The sequence below is a fragment of the Manacus vitellinus genome, unplaced genomic scaffold (genome assembly GCF_001715985.3).
Source record: "Manacus vitellinus isolate BGI_N305 unplaced genomic scaffold, ASM171598v3 scaffold_2_pilon, whole genome shotgun sequence".
NCBI classification, from domain to species: Eukaryota; Metazoa; Chordata; class Aves; order Passeriformes; family Pipridae; genus Manacus; species Manacus vitellinus.
In genome coordinates, this window is record NW_021940208.1 from 46,059,929 (window position 1) to 46,074,487 (window position 14,559).

The 14,559-nt window shown below is 37.0% G+C and overlaps 1 protein-coding gene across 4 annotated transcripts in view; it reads right to left on the reverse strand.

Moving 5' to 3' along the window:
* Positions 1-14,559, reverse strand: part of ABCC4 (ATP binding cassette subfamily C member 4) — a 146,977-nt gene that overhangs the window by 50,652 nt on the left and 81,766 nt on the right. The gene's annotated exons all lie outside the window — the stretch shown is intronic.

Sequence of the window (14,559 nt, forward strand, 5' to 3'; positions counted from 1 at the left end):
AATCTGGAAAAAACATGGCCATTACAAGCCAAATGCCATACATCTATCACAAGCTGTAAGTCTTACCCTTTGTTAGAGAAATTATACCATTTATATAAGGTTAGAAATCTTATGACAAATTGTAAGCTATTCAAAGTAATTTAGTAAAGTTGACAAAACAAAAACGCAAAGCAAAATTTAAAGTTCAAGATGTCTCATTAAAATGTCTATCCTTCCACCCCATAGATCACCACGCTTTGGTATCAGTTATACGCTGAGATCAGTATTTCATGTTTGGTTTAAGTACTTCTATAAAAAGGCACCACACCTTCATGTAGAACCCCACTTTGAACCCCTTAGATCTGCTGGCACATTGCTCTAGTGAGAACTTAAAGAGTCCTTTATCTTCTCTTGAAAGTACCTATAAAATACCTTTCTGCCTTCTAATAAGCTCAAAAGTGTCAGATATTTGAGGTCTTCCATTTTCTTCCATAATAGAAAAACAAGGGGTACCAAGCAGTCGTGTGGGTCTCTCTGGCTTTCAATGCCAAGTTATCCACATGGGTTTGATAGCAATGGTATAGGACCTACTACCATAGGAACCACACTATTCTGGACTTGCAGCTGCTGACCTGGTAGGATCTCGAATGAATGAATGGAGCCCAGGGGATGGGATTTGAGACTTGGAAACCTGAATGTGGGAATCTACATGTGACCTACATAGCGAAACTCCTGTCCTAGCTTACAAGTTTAAAAAGTGATGAATAGAGTAATAAAACTGTTTAGATTGGAAAAGACCTCTTAATATTATTGAGTCCAACCGTTAACAGAGCACTGCCAAGACCACCACTAAATCATGTCCTTAAGCACCACATCTGCACATCTTCTAAATACCTCCAGGGATGGTGACTTCATCTAACCTGTAAGTGTGTACCTAGTGACCATATGGTAGAATATTTCTCTACAGTCCCCTAACTGTATTTACTAGATGCCCTCTGACTACAGCAAAGTAAACATCTAAAGCCCATCAAGCAGATATCTAAATTTTGATGGCTGAATCTGCAGTCAAATCCCACCCAAGAACTGCTTGGGTGTTCCAGGACCGGTTTTACCAACATTTAAGTAGAAGTCAAATACAGCTACCCAAACCCCATTCCCACATGCTACTTCATGGATCCTAATATGGACTCTCAAGGATTATATTAGCCCATGGAACTGCCACAAAGCCATATTAATTTAATAATAGCAATGGTGCATGTCCTGGATGTCAAGTTTGAACCTTCACTGCATTAACTTAAGCCACTCTCAGTCAGGCTATGTTGTCTGAAGTAAAGCCAGGTCAAGAAACTACAAAACCCCACTCTGTTCATACTTCCTTGGCATCACCCTTACTCCTCCTCCCTTACTCCTGATTTAAATTCTTTTCTCATTGAGCCTGCTAAATAATTGCATGTACAATCAATCCCTAATCCAGTTCTGACACTTTCTTTATCCTTGAATGCTTTTTCCTTTAACACACTTTTTCAAAGCAGATTGTTTGGACTGACTGTCCTGCAGCTCTGTTAAAGCACAACTACACAGGCAGCTGGTTACACTGGCACATCAGCAGACAAGTTTCCCTGGAGAGATGACATTGCAATGAGAAGATCAGAGCGATAACCATTTCACTCAGGCCAACTCCACCCAGAGGAGCATACTGAACCACATTGTAGATTTTCTGCAGTTTTTCTCCTTCATTACAAAAAAACAGAGGAAACATCCAAAGAGAAACCCTTTATCTTCGTACTGTAATCCTAGTACATAAACAACTCCACTTAATTTTACTCACTTAAGGCAGCCAAGTTAAGGTGAGTAGTCGTGCCTTCAAATTACTTTCTAAAAAAAATTATGGTTTTCTTTTGAAACTAGTTAAAAAAATACATATGGCTGTTTATACTATTGTTTGCATCAAATTGTCAGGAACACATTTGTCTTCAGTGAAAATGCAATGAAGACTTATGAGTACAGAAGAGAAAGTGAGGTACATACAATATTTAAAACACATCTCAGACATTGTCCTTTTCTGAAGCAACCAGAGACAGCAATCTTTGACAGGAATGACAGCACTCAATCAGTGCTAATTCAGCTTCAGGAAAATGTGCATCCACTTTAAAGTTTGGAATTTAAAGACAAGACAACCAATTCACTGAAAAGGTAAAGAAAAGGTATAGTTGGAGAAGAAATGAAAATTGTAATTTCAGATAAACTGAGTGAAAGGAAAAAGAATTAAATACTGCCAGCTCTAAAAGCCTCAAAAACAGCAACCTCGAGTTCTGCAAGATGCTCTCTTCTCCGATGAATCCTGTTATTTGCAATTAGTTGATAAGAGGTTACCTAACTAAACCACTATGTCACTGCAAATGGGTTGAACACATCTGTCAGGTGCACCACAGAAATGTATTCAAAATTTCCAATCACATCCTTAATGCTAGCACCTTCCATTTGTTCTCATCTCTGTAAGATAGTCCTTCTGGATCATGGTTTTTCCAAGCAAACAAGCACGTACTTAGCTCCTCAGGGCAGATGTTTTCTGTGCCACCAACATGCTCATTCGTTTGACTTGGCATGCATTTTGTCATTAAGTGAGAAGCCTTAATATTTGTTTGAGGTCATGGCGAACTGTGTGCAATTGTTCTTTAACAAGTGACCTTATAATAAAAAGGGTGTTTTCTTTAATACATTGGCACTGCCACCATTCTGTTGTATTTAAACAGCATCCTATTATCAGTAATCTCTCACCCTACAACAAGGGATAGAAATAGGCTCTCTGGGAACACTGGGCCAAGAGGTTTAACTGTCTTATGCAGAACTTCATCCCAATAGCAGTTTTCAAAAATCACAGTTCATGTGTTGCCTGGGACTTCCAGATATTGATGCTTTAGAAACAAACATGTAATCAAGCTCTGGACTTGGTGATTCTGACAGACAGTCAAAATACTCATCCTTTAAGACTCCATCTTACATTCCTACAACATAGAGAGGTTATTTTCCTTTAAATAATAAATTATCTTCACTCATGTAAGAAGTCAGTTGCCAGGGGCCCTCAGCCACAGTAATAAGTTACTTCCACCTAATACATGTTTTCCATGAAAAACAAGCTTTTATCAGAGCCAAAGCCTCTACTTATGCATCTCTCCACGCAGCTCCTGTTCATATCCACTGTACATGGAAACCAATACAGTCACACGCAGAACGACAGTGCCAACACCCATTCTTGTAAATGGCTGTGGACAATGTATTTTTCTATTTATAAGCAGTAAAACTTGAGTAGGACCTCTGATTTTCTCAAATGCTCTTTTTTATTGCACCTTGTGCCCCCTCGGCCGTTCTGCACCCAAGTGTTCTCAGTGACTTGGGCAGCAAGGCACAACTTTGCAAAGAGGATCACCAGATAAGTGAGAGGTCTTCTTCCTCAAGTTACAGGGAGTTACTTACAACTTTACTGTGATCTCCCTGTACAAATAACATAAACAGTTAATATGTTTTACTGTTCAGCAGTGCACTTCTCCTGTAAATAGTCCCTGGCTATACTCTTACACCGTCCTTTTCTCAAGGAAAAAAAGCTACACACACAAAAACTACTCACATAAACTACTACCGTGACAAATATGTTCCTGTGGAACACCTCAGATGCCAAGCACAATTTTACATGGCAGCTTGAGGAAACAGCATTAATCAGCAAGTGCAGAACACGCACACACACGTGCTTTGCTTTCTTGACAGCTCTTGCCAGAACCTGCCTGAAACAACGCAGAAAAATGTCTGGCATCACCCAACACTCCCAGAGTTACTCCTCAGGTAACAGAAAGCACCCCTTTTCCATCATATTACTTTAGGGGGGTTGTGGCTCCACTATCCACCACCATTGCCAAGTGTGATCGCTTTGCTGGTTGTTCCACTTGCTTCAAGATTCCCACAGCAATGCGTTCTTTTATCTCGTGTATCAGGCCTTGCTGTCTTTTTAAAGAAAAAAAAGAATGGCTTGACAATTCTTCCCTTCTATCTCTTAGAAGTCATTTCCATAATGCTTCCCCAGCTATATAAGCCCAAGACAGTCCCACTGAGTACAGAGCCTTATGAAATCAAAACATTTGATTCAACAATGGGTATTTTTTTCCTTAGCACTGCTAAAATGGTCTATTTCCTACTTTGTTATTTACTCCCGTGTTTAGCACTTTACCAGCAGAGGCTGATTCACAGATATTTGTCGTCAGTCTTACCTCACTTACAACCTTTCTAAAAGCAGATTTTATTTCAGTGATAATTATGGACAATATATACATAGGACAATATTAAAAACATCACCAAATATCTCATTGTATCACCTGTAGTCAGGTTCTCATACTCTCCCCAAATGGCATCTCCTACTGCCACTGCTGGAAAAAGACCACTGGCCTAGACAGACCAGTGCTGTGACCCTGCATGGTATTATTTCATGTTCTTAAGGTCTGGCCCATTAATTTATTTGCTAAAATACTGTCCACTGTTCCCACGAGGAATTCATCTGAGCCGATGATGACACCACCTTTTCACCCATGCTGTGCACACTTTTTTGCAATTCTTATAAACTTCTAGCAAAATTGTGCTTACCACAGGTGCTGCTGCCACATATGTCACTATTTTGCAAACTTTGTCTTTGAGCTCTACGTACTTTCCTGCCTCAGGTCTCTTTCCCTCATGGGCATAATGCCACAGCACTCTCCCCAAGAATAACTCATTTTCAGCTCCATGACCTTTTCTGCTCAGTCAAGTCTAATTGTTTCACCAGAAGTCAATTCTGGGTCTTTCAACAATTTTAAAAGCTTTGTGCTACATTTGAACTGTGGACTTTTCTGTTAAAGAGAGTATCAATTCTTCCATACCACAGCTGTTCAGCCTTACAGCAAGTACAAGCTTTTAAGTATCTTACTTTTTGTTCATGCTATTTAAGAATACACTATTCATGTATTTATTTTTAGGTGGAATGAAGTACTACTCATATTTCTGTAAACACCACAGCAGCCCCTCTGCCCCAGCTAAATGCAAACTATGAAAAATATCAAGGACTACAGCATCAGATATCCTAAGAAATAAAACTACCCTCTCTTTCTTTCTGGTCACACTCTTTCATAGCAGACATGCAAAAAATGCTTTTTAACCTATCCTCGTTTTATTTTTCCTAAGTTCCCCAGAGCTTTGCCACTCTGATAGGACTATAAAATACTACTTTCCCATTCAAAGGAAACTCTTGACTCCTAATTTTTCAGTATTACATTATGTCGAGTAATCACTCAGCTCCAGGAAACTCAACAGCTGTCTGATGCTTTCAGCAACCATATTTTAATGGATCAGTACCAGCCTCTCACCACCACCACCAGGTTTCACCCAGTTCAGCCATTCTCTACATGTACAGAATCCAGTGAGCAAAAAGAAACTTCCTTGGCAGAGATTAAACATTATTTACTATGGTAAACGTGTGCTCATTCCTAATTTGTTACAAATATGCAGTAAACAATCAGGAAGACTTTTTAGAAGTTTATTTATCACAAACCATCAACGAAGGAACACTTACTAATGTAAGTAATTGATACCATGTCTGATACCAAAACCCAGACTTTCTATCAGTGAGAAAAATGAAAAATTATTTTTCTAGGTATTATGTTGTGTTTGACAGAAGGGTGGACAACTGAATTAGGTACCAAAGCCAGCAGTTCTAGAAGGGAAGAATCTCAACCCATTATTTTAGCATACAAGTGACTTTCATAGTAAGAGAGTTCTGCTTATTTAAACATTAGACTGATTTCAAAACCCATTAAGAAAAGCAGAAAGAAAAAGATTTAGGGATGTGATTGTGGAAAAAATGCAATCACTCAGCATCCTATTCTTCTACAGTGCAGGAATAGATACCATTAAGCCCTTGAAAGAGCCTTTCTAAATAAACAGATTTTTGTATTCCACAAGTGCAATCCAAATGAATCAGTTTTTAAAAATGATAAATGTCCTGTAACATAGAAGTAACACAAAGAGGTATAACCTTCCCAAAGACATATGAGATTCAGTTACCAGAGCTGAACTCTCATCTTTTGTTGGATAAAACTGCCCATATGGCAGTATCTACCTTTTAATGAACAAAATTGCCTGGAATTTTCAAATCAGCTGAAGAGTTCACCAAGTAGCCACAGTATTGGTTTCAGCAAGAAAAAACTTCTCATGTTGTGCAGATGAACACATAACCCTGGCAACACACTTCTGTGAAATGGAGTCTTATTTTGCTAAAGATAATTCCTTGTCCCACATGTTTGTTTGGGCATAAGTATGCATAATGATTAAACACATACACACACGTCAGCTATATGGTTTAGTAATTCAAATTACTCCAAATTTGTCCTTCCTTCTTGAATCAGAAGTGAAATCTCCAGTCCTTTTGCCGAACAGTAAAATCATAATTTGTTTGTAAGCAGACATTGTCGTATCTATAGTATATCAGTAGTTTAAGGCAATCTAGAAGATTTGTACTTATCACCATTTGGAACAGGATTGTTACACTGTGACTGACAGGAGAATTAAAATATTTCTAGCTACTGTGAAGTGTTAGAAATGTTAATGATTTTCAGGTCCTAAAACTAATCATCAGTTTGAGCTACAGATGTGATACCTTGCAATAATGCTTAAAAAGTCAGGGAAATACCTATAAACAATAACAAATCCCACTTTGGCACTACAAACAGCAGTAGTATATACAGAAAGATAGACCAAAAGGAAAAGGAGAAAACTGCAGAACATAAGTTTACTTACATCAGAATATTTCTTTGCCCTCTTTCACAGTAAGAAAAGCAAACAAGAAAATACCTTCCAAAAGATATGAAGAGCCCCAGATAAACGGAATCTCTTTCTGGAACTTTTACCTTAACCAAAAGGGGGGAAATTGCCAAACCACACTGAACAAGGGGCATATCACTGGACTTCCATGAAACTACCCTGTTTTCTAGTAGTTGAAAGTGTATTGAAGGTAATAAAGAAAAGATAAAGAGAACAGAGAAGCCAATTTGGAGAAGAGATGATTTAAACCTAACTGTAATTTTTTATTTACAGGTTCTAGTCCAACATACCAAAATACTGCAAGAACAACTACCACTAAGCCTCAATCTACTCAAAATGTTAGATAAAGTAAGAGAAAGACTGCATCTCACAATGTTCATGTGCTCTAGAAAAAGAAAAGACAGAATTCCACTAAGTGAAAACTAGCTTTATTTTTCAGAGCTCTAAATTCAAAACACCCATATGCCACATTTAAATGAGAAAATGAAAGAACAGCCCAGTACAAAAGTATTATCTACATTTACCATATAAATGGAGAAGTGTAAAAACTAAAAGAAAAAAAAGGAGTTAAGAAAAACAAAGTGGTAAAGGAGGTAAGATGACAAAAAGGCAATGAAATCACATTTTCAGTATTATTTTATCTTCTTTCCTATATCAGATAAGGGGTTATATATTCAAATTTTATTAACACTAAGTAAATACATCCCCCAAAGTATTAAAACAGTTACATTATGTTTCTATACAAATTAGTTTTGTTACTGTAGTGATATTAGTTGCCTTGACACTAATGTGTGGAGAATGGCATGCATACCAGTTCTTATAAAAATTCTACATACAAATGTAAATAGAAAAGAAAAAAAATGGAGTGATGGAAAGGACTGGGCTGGGTATATATAACCACTACAGTAAGAACAACCCTTTAGCCTTCCCTAGAAAATCGAGCTCCATATATAAATGGGAATTCACCCATTAGCGGTGACTCCAGACTTTACACATTTTATCCTATACACATATCACCAATCTGAGTAAATATGCAGTTTGTATGATGCAAGGCACTCACTTTCAAAGCAATGGGATGACAGGTACAAAGTAAAGAACAGCAATAGCTTTGGCACAGATTATCTCCCACTGCTGGTCACCATCAACAAGACTAATTGGCTACTGAGATTTAACAATCAAGGCATTCAAGGACAGGGGAATGAAAGGTCAATAAAAAACTGCATTATTTAGACAAGTGTCTGTGCTAAACTCACAGTTCCTGCATGTTGGTCTTGGAGAAACAAATGCAACCCAAGCTTCCTCTTCCTCCACTACCTCCCACTCTTTTTTTTTTCATTTGCTTGTTTGTTTTTAACAACCCAGTGGGGTTTATTTCAAAGAAAATAGCAAAACAGAAAGCACATACATATATCGCATGACCATAGCAAAATTTAGGGTTTTATTGTAATGATCATTTTAACCTTTCCTGAAATTAGAGCTCAAAAGTAACTAATGGAAAAAAATATATCCCTATTATTTTTCTTTAGGTTTTAACTTGTCTTTCATTATGCACTAGCCAGATGCACTGTAGTATGCAGTACTTGGGAAGGTACAGTTAGAATATCAGTTCAACAGAGGAAAGGTTCTGTAAGGTTTCAGTACTCAAGTGTCAACAGGCAACTGTTGTGATTTTCTTTAATTTATTTATTTTTCATTTAAACCTCAGCACAGCAAAACTACCATGATTCAGCAGAAGATAAGCCAAAAGGTGTCTCCAAGACACAGGTCTGTTCTATGTACCAGGTTAAAGAGAATAGGCTGACATTTAACATAGATCCCATCACTGGTTATTTTCTCACAATGTATTTAGGATCATATTTTAAATACACATGCAAACATGTAGAAAGAACCATTCTTTAACAAATAAAAATATCTCTTGAAACTCACGCATGCATACATCCAAAACTTGGCTAAACTGGAAAAAACAACACAACAAACCCCTCAGGAATCCCACCTCTCACAGAAACCACAAAATAACAATGTCATTGTTAAACTAAAAGATCCTGGAATTCCTTCTACACACTTTCCCTGACATCTTCACACAATAAAATGCAGGGGTCAGTGGTACTGAAACAAGGAATGGCAGTTCCACTCTTGTGCACATACGAAAGCAAGTGACCCAAGCTATTATTCCAGTCTGAGGCACTTTTTGTTCCTAATATCCAGATGCAGCAGCTTTTTTTTTTCCTTTCCTTTCTTTTTTTTTTAAAGAAATGACTGTGGACACCTCCTTCACATTTTCCTATTCTTCAGTATTTTCACTTCATAAAGCTGCAGTCAATGTGTTTTGTGTGTAGTGAGAAGGGAATGGCACATTCAGTGGTGGTCTCAGCCACAGCCTACATTGGTGGCTCAAGTAGTCTCAGGATTAGGTCTTTGTGTGTGATGAAAGGATATGAAAAGTCAGTTATTTAAACTCAGTCAAGCTGTTGATTTTGGGGAGGAAAAGGTTTTGCAATTCAGTTTTCCTCAATAAATCACTGCCCTTTTTCAAGGGCAGATGCAGATAGTTCACATGTTCACAGTGTTCTCTAAAAACAGAACAGATCATGATTTTTTTACCCCCCCTCAATCTAACATAGGGCAAGAAATCAAAACGAAAGGGCCATCACATTAATTACTCAAATTCACTAGAAACTAAAGCAGAAAATCAACTCTGTTAACAAGTAATAAGATCACCGAAGAATTAAAAGGGCAAGGAACTACAGAGAAAACCATCTCTTTAAAATTTATCAAAATAATTTACAAAATCAAAAGAAAGTCTGAAATCTATTTCATCATCCTATGTATTCAATCAGTTTATAGATACAATTTTCAAGCCATAGTTTATCAGCTTGGGTACCCATCCTGCATCATCTGAGACCACAGTTTAAAGATGTTAAGACTGTAGATTTATCTCAAGTCAAACTGAGATTCAGATACTAAAAAAGAAGCCTCTAATGAGCTCTCAAAAATATAGCATCCAAAATACTAGCCAATTAGGAATACCTGGGCTAATGTGCATAAAACACTATTAAATATATTGGAATTTTAACTCCCATCATTAAATTGTTTTATTCTATTCCTTGGCTGACCTTTTCCCCAATTAGTGCATTGTGTTTTATTTGTGCTGCATTGAGCTAAACACTGCTGTGCATTTTACTCATGATATTTTTTGCCCAGGGAAGTTGTGGATGCCCCATCCTTGTAAGTAAGGTTAGGTTGGACGAGGTTTTACGCAATCTGGTCTAGTTGAAGGTGACCCTGCCCATGGCAGGGGGGTTGAAACTAGATGGTCCCTTCCAACCCAAACCATTCTATGATTCTAAACTACAAATCCCACACCTACCAGTGAAGTCCACCTCAACAGAACCTTGTACTCCCACAGAGTTTAAGGCAGGAGGAGGAACAATAGTTGATTGTAACACTGAGAAAATCAGCTGGTATTTTCAGAGGAGCCTAAGAAAATTAAGTACTAAAATCCCTGTCATCCTAAATAGCATCTGACTTCCTTAAGTGTCTTCTGACTTGGTTATAGGATGACCAAGTTGGTACCAACTAAAAAAAGCATTTCTGCAATCATTTGCATTTGGTTAGCTCTTTGAGGTTCCTGTCAGGACTGTCACTGATTCAACTAACAGATAAATAAATAAAGCATATATATCTAAAGGAAGTAGATGTTTAAACCTTCTTTGAAAGTTTTAAAGCACTGTAATAGCCTTCACACAAGTCATCCTTTACCTGAGGAGATTGTAACTTAGGTGGAAAACACCTGCCAGAATCCATAACTTGGGTTAAGAAAAAGAAAGTACGATGCAGAACTGAGGCTAAGGAGGCTAACTAACTAAAAACATTCAAGATTACAAAACTCACCACCACCATCTTCACCAAACAAGTTCATTCAGTTTTTTACTACCTCAATCAACCAACAAACATTAATTACTACTTGATTTTACAAACATATTTAGTGCCATACTTGGTAGAAATGACAAGAGACATATTTTATTTATTAGGAGAGCAGGTACGGAACCTCATGGTCAGTCAGAATCCATTACAGAAGATAAGGCCCAGGCTTAGACTGCAGACTGTAAAGTTTATTTTCTACTTTAATGAGTTTTGAACTGGTCTGTAAATATAAAATTAAAGATATCTTGATAGTCGAACATTTGGTTTCTTTTTACATCTACCCACAGAGTTCTGTTCAAAAGCCGTGTAGTCAAACTTAGCCGTAAATATGTTCTCATATAAGAGACTTATTTTTAATTTATATACCTTGTGGATACAGCAGTAATTTCCACAAAGAGACAAGTCAACTGCACTAATATGAAATGTCTGAGGTGCTGTTAAAATTGGTAAGAAGAAAAAAAATTGCTGTCTCCTTCAAGTGAAGACTGCCCCTCCAGCCTCCAGTCTCAAGACAGTTGTGTTATATTTTGGTCCACTTCAAACCAAAGAAAGAAAAGATGGCAGGAAACTTTAAACACGGTGAGAGTTGCTGCTTCGAGAGGTATTGAAAAGCAACAGTTCTGTAAAATCTAACCAGGTTTTCAAAAGAATATACAAGGTCTATGATGTGCTTCTGTGCTTGCCACGTACCTTTTATTTTTGCTTTAACAAATACATGTACAGTGACTATCCACCATCTTGAAGAAAACTGACTCCTTCGACTCAATGGAAGATGTAAAAAATTCAAGTCTTTCAGTTCTAGGAATTAATTTTCATCCAGTATAGCTGTCTAGACTAATGATGCTCATTATGATTGTAGCGCAGTGTATAAATCTTATTAGGCACTCTAAAAAGAATATTGTCGATTTTTAGCATTGCTTAAAAATCTGTACTCAGTGTAATTATGAAGTTCTTGAAACTAGAAGATTGTACTATTTATTTATCGGTATTTAAATGGTCTTATAACTGTAGTTTTTGGGTGTCCAATCACATTGTGTTTATTTGTGCTGAAATTATACACTCACTTGCCAATACAGTAAAAGGGTGGAATGCTTCACAATGATCCTAGCAATAACTCTGAAAAACAACCACTTCTTCAGTGCAAATCCGCTCAAGAAAAGCCTCTACACAAAAAGTAAGATGAACCAGTTACTGCATTGTTTATTAAGTTTCACTTGATTCCTCCTGACAACCATTTAAACAATGAATGTTGGGAAATGTCTCTCAAAGAATCAACAATAGTGGCTGGGATCAGAGCTTTCATATTCAGCTAATACTGTTTTTAGAAAGGAGAAAATATTTCTTCCTGAAGGGATTATAAGAAGCCTTATAAAAGACACCTGCAAACAAAACAAGTGACAAAAGATCTCTATCATAATTGATAACAGTTATCCTTTGTAAAAATCTGTGCTTCATCAGAAATAAATACACCTTTGCTATTGAATTTCAAAAGGCATTCACTAACCAACAAGCCTGCTGGTCAAGAATAGAAAGTTTTAGAAAACCTGCTAAGGAGGAAGTGCTTTTTTCTTATGTATAGCAATGAATTATTAATCAACAGTAAGACTGCAAGTTTTCTTTTCTGATGCCAAATAGAACAAGCAAGCTCTAAAACATAGTATCTTTTTAATAGTGTACTGGACTTGTAAAATCTACTTTACTTTTTGGAAAAGAAAAACTTTTCACTTAAAAACAAACTTCAGAATTTGACAAATAATTCAATAGCCAATTTAAAAGAAATGCATATATTAATTAACATGAAGGAACATGTTTACAAAATGCAGTTTACAGTAGGAGCTTGAAAGAAGAAAACAATCACATCTACAGAAACAGCCTTCACTCTTTCATTCCAAACCAGTTACGTTCTGGAAAGCAGACACTGCCTTAAGTATCTACACACTGGTAAAATAACTAGGTTTTCCAATCTGCTAGTAGGAGATTCGGTCCTTTGTATGTGACATGCATACAGGTTAGATACTTTCTGAGCTTTCTTTTGAAGCAAATCAGTTTGTTCTGTCAAAAATAAGACAGTGCAGTTCTCAAGACAGTTTGCTTCAGGGTCTGCTCCCAAAAGGAAGTATGGACAAGATCACACCAATTTTGGCTCCCTCTGCTTTCGCAGACTTCTGTAACATTTTCCCAGGAAATTTTGCATCCTCAGACAACCCCGCATGCCTTTAAACCACATGCCAGGGCATGCAAAACACCCACTCAGCTTCTTGCTATAAAAACACCATGCAAGTGGTCTTGCAACACAATTCTCACATTGTTGTAAGTGCACGGAACTAAGGAAAGCAGTTAATCATTTTATCTCCAGATCACAGGACCCAGGGGACGCTCTGGTCATGAGTAGAAACATAGTACAAACCTACACAGTGCAGTCTGCCGCAAAGGGGACGAACCTGTGCACATACAAACCCCTCTGGTCCAATGGGCAAGGACACTATGCAGAAGAAATGGGTGTGACTTTGTGGATGTAAACCCTATTCTAAGTTGTGGATGTAAACCCTATCCTAAGAGAAGAGGATAAGGATCACAGGATAACTTGAGCTTCCAGTCAAAAAGAAAGGCGCGTATGTATAGTCTCAAGAGAGTTGAAATAAAGTAAGATATTCTGCCTAATAAAACAGACTGAAGAAAATCTGTAATCTGTACAAGCAGTAAAAAATTAGTAGTTTCTATAGAAAGATGTTTATACTGCACTTTCAGGAAGAATTTGGCAAGGCCTTAAATGCCTATGAATTAAAAATTCTAATATTCACTATAAGCAACTCCCTTACTCACAAAAAACCACAATTGCTTTAACTGATAGGTAAAATACAACACGTTCCCTTCTTCCCCGAAGTGACACGTGGTAGTGCAATGCTTTGAAAATTTCAACAACTTTATTAAACTATGAAAAGAGACTTAATCTTAAGAAGTGTTTTTACGGGAATAATATACTGGAATAATTTTTTTCCCCTATTTTCAAGAGGTCAGCAAGGACAACATGATTAAACTGCTCAACCTGAAATGTCTTTTGTTTATTTTTTAAAGAAGTCAAAACAAGATTTAGATCCTGAATAAGCTTTCTCTAAGAGATGAAGCACCGTTAGCAATAGCACCTTAGGAAACATTTTTGACTTGAGAGCATGACAGATGTGATCAACTAAGTGGATCCAGATAACCCACTGTCTTTTTTTTTTATCTAGCCTCCACGATTCTGTGTATTCTGTGGCATATGTTATTTTCAAACAGTACGATCATTTTCTGCAGATTTATCCTTCTGCAATTTTTTACAAGGAGGATTAATAGCAACTGCAACAGAAACATTACCTTGATATCATATATAATCCTTTATAATTTCATCATCATCAAAATCTCAACGCTTTGTCCATCATTCTTTTCTACAGCAAGTTATTTCACTTGTTCCTATTAAGGCTATTATAGTCACCCTATTACTACTAATCTTTTCTTTGTAAATAGCCACACCTATTATAATCCAGAATGGTGTGGTAAGCATTTGATTCTTTGTGGAAGTAGACATGTAATTAGGTTAATCTGTGCTATCTTTTTAAGTGAGTTGATTGTTTCTTTACTATGGACATATTTCTTATAACAGCCATAAGCCTGCCAGAATGCTTGGAGGCAAATCAGGAGCAATTTACCAAGCGTGTAGCTACTATGAACTGAAATCCTGACATAATAGCAACCTGCGTAGAGCCACCCCTACCTGCCAGTTATTACTCATGTTAGCTTTTTACTGACATGTTAAATTTCAACCACACCTTTCTTTCACAA